Consider the following 13,586-nt stretch of genomic DNA (forward strand, 5'->3'; position numbering starts at 1 on the left):
CCCGGTCACGGCCATCGCCAATTGCAGCAACACCAGAAGCAAGTCCAAGTTCAACGCTCGCTACCAGACGGATGAGCCCAGCTGAGCTGCAGTTACTCCTTCGAACCCGATAGATCCAGAATTGAACAGCGGCCACTGTTTTTTGACCTACGCCGGGTGCCCGAAGTTAAGTACAGGTTGTCTTAGTTGATAGGTGTAGTTAACTAGTAGTGTTTATGTTGCATGACTAATTGTGTGTAAATAAAGTACCCTTGACCTTGAACTAACTAACTGGTGTTTGGCTCTTTGATCGATAGCCGGTTGAAACTTGTGGTGGTATCATTCGATACCTGCCGACTCTAAGCATTAAGACATAGATAACACAGAAAGAAAGGCACACTCACTGATTGCCATAATTGGAAAAGAGTAAAAGAAAAGGCAACAGTTGACAGGACGTACACGGAGGCCCCGGAGGCGGGGCTGCTAAAGGAACGGCAGAAGGTGTGGGGGGGGGGGGGGTTATATTGTTTGGTTCTTGTTGAAACATGATGTTTAAAAATTGTTAAAATTATAAATGCCTCAATAAAATATTTTCTAAAAAAAGAAATGATGTAATGAGCCGGGGTGACAATGAGAAGCCTTCATCCACCAGCAACCAGTCATGCTGCGCACTTACTCCTTCATGATGCTGATCGGGTATCATAAATTAATTGACATCTTCCAGTGGGTTTTTACTGTTTGGATATGGAGCTCAGTGGCTAGGGTTCGGTTACCTTCTTGACAGCATTAGTTTGCATGCCTTCAGGTTGGAAAATATACTATAACAGGAGGGCCATCTGAAGATTGCTGTTCCCATCCCTGCAAACTGACAGCACCACCTCTCGATGGCACACCTCCTGGTTGACTGCAAACATCACCAACCGCAACCTGGGAACTGACCCAAATGAAGTCCCTTGGATTCAACCTTCCATGGAATATCTGAACAACTCTCAATCACTTGAGGATGGGCCAGGGTAGATTTGGCCATTTGCTCCACAAATGGAACATGAGGAACAACTCAAATTGTGACTGTGGCCATCCAAGTCAGACCATCGTCCCAATACTGATTTTCTGCCCTAAGACATCCATTCCTGGTGGCATCACAGCCATTCACATTGCATCAACTGAAGCCATTGAATAGATGGTTAACTTTGTATAACTGCTTCCCCAGCCATAAAAATAATTTTTTAAATTACATCATTCTGGCCCTGTAATCCGATACCACTTGCACATGGAGGAAATAAAAACCTTACCTGTCACCCTGGTTTAGTGTTTCTCTTCTCTCTAAGTCAGACATTTGTGAGTTCAAGTTTCAATCCAAGGAACTGAGTGCACATCTTAGGCTAGCACTTCATTGTCACTCTGAGGGAATGTTACATTGTTGGAAATGCTATTAAAACAAGATCCAGCTGGTGTTGATGTGGCTATAAAGGATTTCAGGGCTCTGTTTTAAGAAGTGTAGGGGGCTTGACCTGGCCAACATTTAGCTTTCTGCCAACACCAAAGCTATTTAATTGCTCATTAGTGTCATTTGTGCAATCTTGCTGTACCAATTGGCTGCCGTGTTTATCTACCGAATAGTGACCACACTTCAAAACTAATTGGCTAATAAACATTTGGGGATATCCTAACGACGTAAACAGCACAATATAAATGTAACTTCATTCTTCTTCTTTGTTTCTTACATGCCACGGAATACCCCGATGGCCTTGTACTCTAAATAAGGTCCTAAATATGCAAAAAGCTTATTCCTAGTAAAGTTACTGTGCCACTCACGTTGTCTCCTTTTCATGGAGTGTTCTCCCCAGCGTATAACATGTATCTATTAACACAGACAGAATTTATGGTGTTTTCTTACTGCCATAATCAGTGTGATTTGTATGTGAGGGCTGTGTGTTTTCTTATCCTCAGAGTGATTGTCCAAATTAAATCATTCCAGCAGCAAGCTCATTGTGAATTTAAAAGCAAGGAAGGTCATTTATTAGCAGACACTTGCCCCGAAGGTTTGAAAATGATCACTCACTCAACTCGCCCACACTATCGCTCACACAAAGCTTAAATACACCTGAGAGAAAGAAATTACGATTTCTTCTGCCCCGCCCGCTGCAAGAACTCCACAGGCGAAAGGCAGACAATGGAGAACTCCATTGACCTCTGGTAGGATTCTCCGGTTGCTGCCGAATGCGGCCAGAGAAGCCTGCCCTAAGTATTGATGCCGGGCAGGATTTGTAGACTTCCACGACAGCAAACCAACGCCGCACTTGGACAGATTCAGTGACCATGGAGGGGCTAGCACTGCCGCCATATGGAACACAATTGATTCCAATGAGAAACGGTGCGGGAGTTACCAGGTCTGTGATTGACAATTGGGAGGCTGACAAGCTACAACTGCATATACACATTACACTCCCCACACACACTCATCCCAGTCAACATGGCACTGGTTGCACTGGAGTGCACCCATCCCTCTGATGGGTCGGCTGGGCCAGAGAGCACCTAGGGGGTGCCCTGGCAAGACACCCATACAACCTGTGGCCCTACGTTCACAGTGGGCATGCACGACTGCATGTCTGCCTTGCAGGCTGCAGCAATGATGCTCCATTTCCATCCATCCCGACCCCATAGCCAACCTCCTGGCCACCCCCGCTACTTCCCCCGGCCCTGGCAGTAGCTCCCTGGCCAGCGGGACAACTATCAGCAAACTATGGCGACGTTGGATCTTTCCTTTCCTTACCCCTTCTCTCTCCCTCATCAGCCACGGCGCCTATTTCACTATTTTTAAAAGCACAGGTGACTCTCCCAGTCGGGAATTCGCCCCAGTGGAGGCAGAGCATCGTGGAGGCCCCGGAGAATACCAGGTCAGGCCCACTATTGATATGCCAACGGCGTTTACTGTACATACATTCTGGAATGGATTAATGCCGCTGTCGAGGTGCCAGAGAATTGCAATTTGGCGTGAAACCAGCGGCCGCCACAATTTTGCCGCCAAAACCGATTCTCTGCCCAATCGCGTTTCCCGATTTCAGCGTTGCCTGTCAGTTCAGCGTTGCCTGTCAGAGGATCCCTCCTCTTCTCTTTGTTAGGAATCTCCCAGCGTAAAGGTATTGCTGTTTATTACCACATTTGCTTGGAAAACTTAAGCTGAATGACTTCCAGTGAAATCTATCTCTGAGTAGTTTCTTGTTGACCTTCTATAGTGGCCCACAAAATGGCTTCTTCACCATGTGAAAGTTCAAAATCATTTTTCCAAAAAGGGCTGATGTGTTGATTTCACTCATTGCGAGTTTGAGACAGCCAGTCTCTTTGTATCTGAATGACCCGTTTAATTTGAAATTACCTTTTGAATTCGTTTCAGGAAAAGGCAATGAGTCAATATCAGTCTGGAAAGTTCCTTTTGTTCCCTCTTGAGACCAGGGAAGGAATTCACTCCACAAGAGAAGTCAAGAGATTTTCATGTGGCCATCTTTTTGTAGCCTTTTGTTTTTATTTCTTCATATATGAAGTGCTGACTGCAAATCCATAACGTTGTGGAACAGGGCACTACCTAGTACCTTAATGTAGTAAACTAATCCACGGTGCCTGTTGCAACCAGGTGAGGAGGGGGTGAAAGACTCCCCTTTTCCCCACTCTTTCAATTGTAACAGGTTTTTATTAATCTAGAAGGATGTACTTGCCAATTCTCTAAGTGTGCAATGGTTTATACGCCATGATTACAAAATAACAAATCAGAAAGGTTTTCTTAAGCTTAGCAAAGAAAGAGATTTACTTAGAGGTGTACTTACCCCAGTGTGCAAAATAACAATAAAACACACACCGACTGCCATGCACAGGCACACACTCAAAGGGCCCACACACACAAATACAGATGACAGACTGAGGAAGCATGGGTTGATCAAATTAGAATCCTTAAGTAAAAGGAGCACATGGGTCAGTGGCCCGGTGACTCTGTTGGGTGGGCACTCCTTCAGTGGTCCTGATGTTTCGATCTAGTCAATTTGGTTGTTCCTCTGGAGACAGTGGAGTTGAGCAGAATTTCTGTTTTAAGTGGTCCCTGTTCAGACTATGTATCCCCCTGCTTGGTCTCAATCAGCTAATAGGACTCACAGCATCCCAGGAAGGGTGGAGAAAAAGCAAGAGTCAACAGCTTCAGCTGCTTGTCCTCAGCATCTCAGTATCTCAGCCTCAACTCTCTGCAAAAATGTGTCTTCTTTCACACGTAAAAGGGGTTTGCTGGAGTTACGATCAGCCCCAGGATCCAGGCAAGACCCTTCGATTTATCACCGTCCTGCTGGGATACCCCCAAACTGCTACAGACCCTAGTGAGGTGAGATGATTGGCTCCATGTCTTCATTCACCCCACCCTCTGCTGGTAGAAACAAGGTTTAATCTAACAATGTTCCCTTTCACTTGGATACCTTTTCCAGACTCAAGTTTAAAAAGGAGGCCATTTAACAAGGCTTCTTGAGTTAAAATGAGTAGGTTTATTAACTACTAAAAGGGTAAGGATAAATGGTAAAACTCATGCATCTACATTCATATGGATAAGAAGTAAGAAATGAGTCGAATAGTAGGTAGGTATAAGTAAAGCATTAGACGGAACAGTCCTTGGCTTGCGAGGTGTAGATGATGACATGGATAGCTGTTACAAATTGATTCCAATATAGTTAATCTCTGCAGGCAAGTAGTCAATTCTTCGATTCAGGTGTTCTGTGGTTTAGTAGAGATATTTTAGTTCTTTTTTCAGCTGTGATCGTTTTTTTGCTGGCTGGTTGACTTCCACAGTCAGAGAGAGAGTTTTTAGATATTCCAGCAAAAGATGGTTATTTCCTTTTTCCAGGGGCACTGCTTCAGGTACAGTATCACACACCTTCATTGTGCTTCCAGCTGCTTTTTGGCACAGCGCTCACATGCACAGACAGACTAGCAGGGCAGATGCAGCCAGGCAGGCACTGGGCAGTTCTCTCAGCAACCCCCTCCTCTGTCTATTCCACCAGAATCCACTAGTCGTCAAATGAGGCAATTATACACACAGAGTCTTTCAGATGAGATAGCTATTATGTTCTTTTGTCTTTACAAGAGATGGTGATCAGTCTTTGGATGCTTTTCCTTCTCTAGAAAAACAGGGAGGATTTCCATTGTCCCTTAGAGAATCAGTGAGTGACCCTCGTGTGGGTGAATCAGTGAGAGACCCTCATGTGGGTGAATCAGTGAGAGACCCTCAGGTGGATGAATCAGTGAGAGACCCTCATGTGGTGAATCAGTGGGAGACCCTCATGTGGATGAATCAGTGAGGGTCTAGATTCACGTTTACTAGTATTAACTCCTTTTTCTGTTTAAAAACTTCTCAATACATATTCTCTACCTCCTCTCACAGCCGCCTCAGCCAACACGCCTGCTCCACGATTTTTAAAAGGAGATTAGAACCACGCCATCGAGAAATCGGCCTATCCGGGCCATAGAATCGCTCAGGCCCCAGAGAATCGGTCATCTGGGTATATAATGAAATGCAGACAGTACTTCCGGGCCGCGGAGGTGGCAGAGGAGGTGAGTGCGTGGGGTTATCTGGTGCGTACTACACAAATGCAGTGCTGCATCAGGTAGAGGGAGGAACTCTCAAGGTGGCAGACAGTCAAAGGGTGGCCCAACCTGGGACTAGCTGCCATCCAGACAGGTCTAGAGCTTCTGGAAAGGGCAGTCCCATCAATGTTGGAGATGTAGTCACAGAGTCATGGACAGAGAAGGAGGGGGTGTCAGCAACACATCCAGCGCCTGCAGGAGCAGTTGGAGGAATCCAACTGTCTGCGGGTGCAGGAGACGCTGTCGACCATGCATGCCACCCAGGCCAACTCCCCATGGGTGGCGTCTGTGGTGGAGGCCTTGCTTGCGAGGGTCATGTCCATGGGTCAGGCTTTCCAAGGCCTGGAGCACAGTGTGCGGGCGGTGGCTGAGGCACATGTTCTGTGCTGCCATGCCACAGGCAGCCATGTACCAGGACCACAGGGACAGTGCTGTGGCACTCCAAAGCGTGGCCCAATCATAACGGGCAATAGCTAGCATCAAGAGCATTGGCCAGGTGCTGGCTGACCTGAACCAGACACAGAGGGACCTGGCATAGTGCCTGAGTGGTATAGCACAGTCACTGATGGACATGGCACAGTCACGGAGGGATGTGGCACAGTCACTGGGTGATGTGACACAGTCACTGACGCGCCGCCACAGTTAGGGGAGGGCCAATCCGCGGGCAGGGGGGACTTTATCAGGGGCTGGGGGCACTGTTGGGGGGCTGTCTGGGGCTTGCAAGCCAGCCAAAGAAGGGCCACTATTTTGCAGGCCGGGTCCGCGAGCGGCTGGCGCCATGTTGCTCGGCACGGCTGGTTCAGCCTGCCGCCGTGTACATGCGTGGCCACCCACCCGGCCATTCTCCAGGCCGTATCGGCAGCTAGAGCAGGGTGCTCTGCGCTGCCGGTCTGCTAGCCCCGGCAGCGCAGAGGAGGATCGGTGGCCATTTTTTGCCAAATTTTCAGGCTTAAAATGCCACGGTGTAAGGACAATCAGAGAATCCAGCCCAGGTTTAATGAGTGAACAAAATTTGGCAGATTGAATAGAATGTGGGGAAATATTAACTTGTCAACTTTGGAAGGAAGAATAAAAAAGCAGCATAATATTTAAATGGAGAGAGATTATTGAACTGTTGAGGTACAGGGATATCTGAATGTCCTGGTATATGAATCACAAAATGTTAGTATGCAGGTAAAGCAAGTGAATAGGAAGTCAAATTGATTGTTGCTTATTGCAAAGGAAATAAAAGTTGTTTTGCTACATTGTTCAGGTCATTGGTGAGACCATATCTAGCGTACTGTGTACATTTTTGGTATCCTTATTTTAAAAAAGGACAGAATTACGTCAGAAGCAGTTCAGAAGAGGTTCACTCGACTCATTCTTGGGATGAGGGAGTTTTCTTATGAGGAAGGGTTGAACAGGCGGGGCCTGTATCCATTGGAGTTTAGAAGAATGAGAGGTGGAGTTATATTCTCTCGTTCAGATATTAAGTGATCCCGCCTGTGGAGAATCGGGACTGTGTTCCGCTGGTGCTAGGATTGTCGCCAAGGTGGCATTCTGACACTTTTACTGTGCAAAATTATGCATAGCGGAGAGCACGCTGGTCTCCCAGTCTTGGGCCATCATTTTGAATGGGGACCCCAATTCGAGTGTCCAGAGATAGACAAATATTGACCCCGCCCCTGCTGACCAGGGGAGTACCCCCAACCCCTCATCAAAGAGGGGCATTGTCCCCCCCACCACAGGAATAACACGTCACTCGCCCACACACACCGTGTACATATGAGGGTGAATTTATCCCCCTGGCTACCTCTCGGCATCTCCCGTGCCATCCCCACCCCCCTGCTCCCCTCAGCCACATCTGCTTCAGGCCCCTCCCTCGGCCCCACCCCCTGACAATGCCAACGGTGTAATGGCCCCTGGCATCACAGCACTGACACCCCAGCAGTGACATCCTAGCCTGGCGCATTTGGGTCTGAAGGGAGTCTTGGAGGTTAGCTCATGTGCCCCTCTGCCGCTGCCAGGTTGCAGAGGGAGGGTCTCTCAAGGATTCTGGGGGGGTTGGGTGGGTAAGGTGTTGACCCCAGGACCCTCCTCCAATTTGGGGATCACTCTTGGCATGGTGATCTCAGGCAGTCCTCTGTTCAAATTCATTATTCTTGTCTGAACTGTTTAAACTTTTAAGTGGCCTTCACACTCTGATCAGCTCTGCCTGACAGCTGATGAGCAGACCAAGCAGTTCATTGGAGATTCAAGCCAGGAAGATTTTCCCTTTCCCTCCCACTCCCCTCTCCACCACCCTCTGACTACCCCACCCTCGCCATCACCAACCCCCACCCTAACCCCTCCTCCCCAGCTGTTGGAAAAGGCATTTAAGTATTTAAATAAATGAAGTTCTATTTTAACCAAACATTCTGATTTTAACAGGCAGCGGATCAACTACCTAAACTGCCAGCAATTCACCAGGATCACTGAGGTGAGAGGGCAGCAGGAAATGCTACTTCAGTGGACCTGACAGGCTGGGAAGCCTTTGCTCAGTGAAATTGAAGAGCTCCATCCCTGGCCAGGTGAGAGGCTGCTACTCGCAGCACTCCTTCTCAAGGAGTGATATCACTGCTTGACAGGTGATTGGCAACTTCTTGGAAGTCAGCTCACCTGTTTTGGCTTCACTCACCTCGGGTTACACTTTTCTGCTATCAGCCTTCACCACGACATGGCTCCATCGGTCAGAATGGATGGGCACAGAGATTCAGCTCAAAGGAGGTGTGATCCGCACCCACAGTCTACAGGCAGAGGAAAACTCACTATGTACACTGTAACTAGTTTAAATAATCTAGCTTTAAGTGAATACCCTGATACGTCTACAGCTCTTCCTTGCTAGAATCCTCGCACAGTAGCACCAATTTAGTGCATTGTTGGAGCCATACGCCAAACACCCAAGGTCCAAAAAAGGACAATGATCCTGGCTCAGCATGAAACCTCATCAGGCATTTCGACAACACACTCACTACAGGCAGGTAGCAATGGAACAGTGCAAGAGCAACCACAGCCCTTACCCCCACCCATTTTCATGCCTCAAAGGCCTACACAGAAATTTCTGTTGGATGACCTGCCGTGACATTTTCAGCAGTTCTGATCAGTCTGAAGTCTGTTCACTCACACACAACCAATCAAGTCAATGTTTTTCCTTCTTTTGTGGGACTGGACATAAATCGGATCTTTGATACCCATGCCTCCCAGGCCTCAGATGGGGTTGTTCACTTATTCCTGACCACTTTGGCCTAAGTAACTAGCCCTTGCTGACAGCAGGCCTCTACATAGCACTTTCTCAGTCAGCCTGTCCCAATTAAGTGAATTCAGTCCAGCAGCACATGCTGAAAAAGACCACTTGGCTGGCAGCCCCAATCTCAATAAATCTGCCCGTGCCAAAGCCCACCAAAATGGTAGAACAGGCAGGAAATCAGTCCACCGCCATTTTGAAATGTCTGCGCTGTGGCGTAAGATGATAACACAAATGGCAAGTTTGCCCAACAAGGGCTCTGGGTATTTTTAGATGTGACAGGACAGGACATTTCCAGTGCTTCTGCTCAGTTAGAATCTCCAACAGACAGACCAATGACGACACCACCAGAAAATAACACCTATCTCACACTTCCTAGGCAAAAGTTGCCAGCATTGCCAGAATTCTGGCCTGTCAATTTTGAGGTCAGATGGTTCCCAACATGCTTCAAACTCAACACAGGTGCAGGGTCTCATGATATGCACTGATGCACATAATGAGATACAGACAGGCAGTGACAGACACCCAGTACAGCCAATCAACACACAGGACAGAACACAACCAATCACCAGGCAGAACACAAGAAGGTGGTCTCCCACTATAAAACACACAAGGCATCAGCACTCTGCCTCTTTCCAATGGTGACAACTGTAGTGACAGTCGGGGTGTATATATCAGTTAGCACCTTCTGCATGTGGCTCAGAGCTAGTCTGGTCTAGTTAGTTATAGTAAGCACGCTTAGGTTAGCAGAGTGTCAAACCCACAGCGAACTGTGTGCACTGCTTAACAAGTTCAATTAAGCGTATTGAACCAACACCAAAGTTTGGAGTCTACTTTCAAGTACAATTGCATGCAGTTGCAGTCCGTGTTACCCCAGGGTGATTAATACGACACAGGGTACCTATAGTAGCTGATAACCTTGCATTGCACCACACAATTGCTCTTCAGCCGTAAACCTACATGTTAAGGGTTGTCACATGGGCATTGTCACTATGACATAGGGGTCACCAGGTCACAGAGCCCCTTTATGTCATTCGCAACCAGAGAATTTCCCTACTTCACAGGAATGTATGTGTACAGTTAGGCATTATAAGAACGTTGATGAGATTCTTTCATCGGACATCTGGGCCACATTTCACCAGGAATTTCCATAACATTTCCCAATGGCTGGCGAAGCTGAAAATTGAATACCATTTTTTTCTGCTCGCGCAGGGTGTGCCAGTGTGCCAGTTCATCCCTAGGAGGGTATCATACCCCATATTTCTGAAGTTTTGGAGGAACTTGACCATACATTACTCAGCCATATTATTTCCTCTGTGTGGTAGTATGCATTAGGGTTCATGTGGGACTGTGCAGCCATGATGTCATTGGCTGACAGATCCCGGTCCTGGTTGGACGTTGACCTCCAGCTCCGCCCTGAAGGCGGAGTATAAGTACCTGGAGTCCTCCCCCGCAGGCAGTCTACTACCGAACTGCGGGGGAAACAGTCACGCTTAATAAAGCCTCATCGACTTCACTCTATTTGTCTCTCGGAGTCTTTGTGCGCTACAATTTATTAAGCGTGCCTAAAAAGGACTCTGGAGCTCAGGATCATCCCGGAATGCCTGAGGATCAGCCCCCACACAGTGAACGCGGCAGCAGCTTTCAAGCATTGGCAGACTTGTTTCGAGGCCTACCTCAGAACGGCCACCGGCCGGGTCACAGAAGACCAAAAACTACAGGTCCTGCACTCGAGGTTAAGCACGGAGATTTTCTCTTTCATCGAAGACGCAGAGGATTTCCAGACGGCGTTCGCAGCACTGAAAAGTCTCTATGTCCGCCCAGTAAACCAGATCTACGCTCGCTATCAGCTCGCAACGAGACGGCAAAGTCCCGGAGAATCGATAGATGAATTCTACGCCGCACTACTAATTTTGGGACGAGCCTGCAGCTGCCCGTCGGTGAACGCAATTGAACACACGGACATGTTAATGCGCGATGCTTTTGTGGCAGGTATGAACTCCTCCCAAATCCGCCAAAGACTTCTAGAAAAAGAGTCGCTAGGACTCTCAGAGGCACGGGCCCTAGCAGCCTCCCTAGACGTGGCCGCGCGAAATACCCGCGCCTACGGCCCCGACCGCGCGGCAGCCCATTGGGCTCCGTATGTACCCGTCGCGACAAACCCCCCCCCCCCCCCGGACACCCCACAGGCTTGCGCAGTCCAAACGCCAAGTCGCACCGGGGGCGCCCGCTGCTATTTCTGCGGCCAGGCGAAACACCCCCGGCAGCGCTGCCCGGCCCGCGCAGCGATCTGCAAGAGCTGCGGGAAAAAGGGCCATTTCGCGGTTGTGTGCCGGTCCCGCGAGGTCGCCGCTGTCCCGGGAGACCAGGGAGCCCTGCACGCTGCTTACGCTCCCCCCAGCGCCCCATGCACGACCCGCAGGCGCAGCCACTCTGGGTCCCGACTGTCATGATATTCAAACACACACATCATGATGGACACACTAACAGGCAAATCAGAGTACACAACACCACAACCAATCACAGACAAGAACACCAACCACATAAAAAGCACGAGCACGACACCTGGAGGTCAGTAGGTCTGGGGAGAAGGAAGCATGAAAGAGCTGTTGAAACACCACAAGCAGGGAGCCCCCCACGTGCAGAGTGCAAAGACCAAGTTGTAAATAGTGAGTTTAAATAAACAAGTGTTGTACCATATGCAACTGTGTTGGCTCTTCTGTGTGTTAGAACACCCAACACCACATGGTACAGGAGTGGATCGATACCTGCCTACCAACCTGCCATTCTGGACATGGACCACACCGGCAAACCGCAGCCGATGCAAGTCACGGGGAACCTAGGCACCAACTGGAAGCTCTACAGGCAGCGATTTGACCTGTACATCCGTGCCACCGAAAAACAGAATGTCTCGGATGATTCGAAGATTGCAATGCTCCTCTTCTACGCAGGCCCCCACCCAAATGATGTCTTTAATTCACTGGTGTTCGAGGAAGGCGAAAACCAGGCCAAATATGACACGGTCATCCTCAACATGGACCAGCACTTTCAAACTGAAGTAAACGAAACTTTCGAAAGATACATCTTTCAGCAACGCCTGCAAGGTAAGGAGGAGCTTTTTCAACCCTTTTTGACGCACCTCCGGATTCTAGCGCAGTCCTGCGGTTACGGCACCACCACAGAGTCCATGATCAGGGACCAGATTGTTTTTGGCGTTGCCTCCAGTGGCCTACGCCAGCAGCTTCTTAAAATAAAGAGCCTCACCTTAGCGTCTGCTGTGGAAGCCTGTGTCCTCCATGAAAATGCTGCCTGCCGTTTTGCCCGATTTCAGGCGTCCGAGTTGGCACGGAGGGGGTCCCCAGCCGTCGAATCGGCAAGCCAGGCCGCCCACGACGTTGAACGCATCCAGGCCGTCGATTTCTTCCCGCCCCACGGCCCGGACGACAGCGGCCGCTTCCCGCGCTTTTCGCGGTCTCCCGCGCAGGTGCGCGCCAAGAATAACGGCCACAACGAGGGACGCACTGCGCAGGCGCGCCCACCGCAAGATCGCACTGCGCATGCGCAGTGGCGCAACGAACGCCGTGACGTCATGACGTGCAGCAAGTGTGGAGGTCTACACTTAAAAGGGCAATGTCCTGCAAAATACCAACAGTGCAACAGATGTGCCATGATAGGCCACTACGCAGCCCGCTGTCGTGCGGCTCAACCCATGGATCCGGCGCATCCTCGACAACCTCGCACACGAGTCAGGACCGTCCAGCCCACGCATCAAGACTTCCAGTTAAGTGATGCAGATGACCAGGATGACTTCAGAGTTGCCGTCATTGATGTCAACAAGGTCAATGCCATCAATCCAGACGATGAGTGGTGTGCCACCCTGACGGTCAACCGATCGCGCGTCGCCTTCCGTCTGGACACCGGCGCATCCGCCAACCTGATTGCTTACTCTGCAGTCCAGGCCATGAAGGTCAAACCACTCATCACACCATCCCGGCTTAAGATGGTTGACTATAACGGGAACGTTATCCCGTCCGTAGGATCTTGCCAGCTACAGGTGACTCACAAGAGGCACACGGCCACACTCCCCTTCGAAGTTGTGGGCTCATCAAAGGACTCGTTACTGGGCGCACAAGCGTGTAAGGTCCTTCACCTGGTACAGCGCATCATGTCTCTCTCTCCAGATGAGATATCCGACTTCCCGGATGCTGAGTTCCACGCGAATCTCCATTCCCTCCTCGCTCACAACCAGGAGGTTTTTGAAGGCATGGGGACATTGCCACACACGTACAAGATTCGACTCAGACCGGACGCCATCCCTGTTGTTCACGCACCTCGCAGGGTTCCTGCGCCTCTCAAAGACCGCCTCAAGGCACAACTGCAGATTCTTCAGGACCAAGGGGTCCTATCCAAGGTCACGGAGCCCACGCCATGGGTCAGCTCCATGGTCTGTGTAAAGAAGCCCTCTGGCGAGCTCCGTATATGTATAGATCCAAAAGATCTGAACAACAACATCATGCGGGAACACTATCCCATCCCAAAACGAGAAGACCTCACCAGCGAGATGGCGCGAGCCAACATATTCACTAAATTGGATGCGTCCAAAGGATTCTGGCAGATCCAACTGGACCCGGCCAGCCGAAGACTATGCACATTCAACACCCCTTTTGGCAGATTCTGCTACAACCGGATGCCATTCGGCATCATTTCGGCATCTGAAGTATTCCACCGC

This window comes from Scyliorhinus torazame, chromosome 11, assembly GCF_047496885.1.
Source record: "Scyliorhinus torazame isolate Kashiwa2021f chromosome 11, sScyTor2.1, whole genome shotgun sequence".
NCBI classification, from domain to species: Eukaryota; Metazoa; Chordata; class Chondrichthyes; order Carcharhiniformes; family Scyliorhinidae; genus Scyliorhinus; species Scyliorhinus torazame.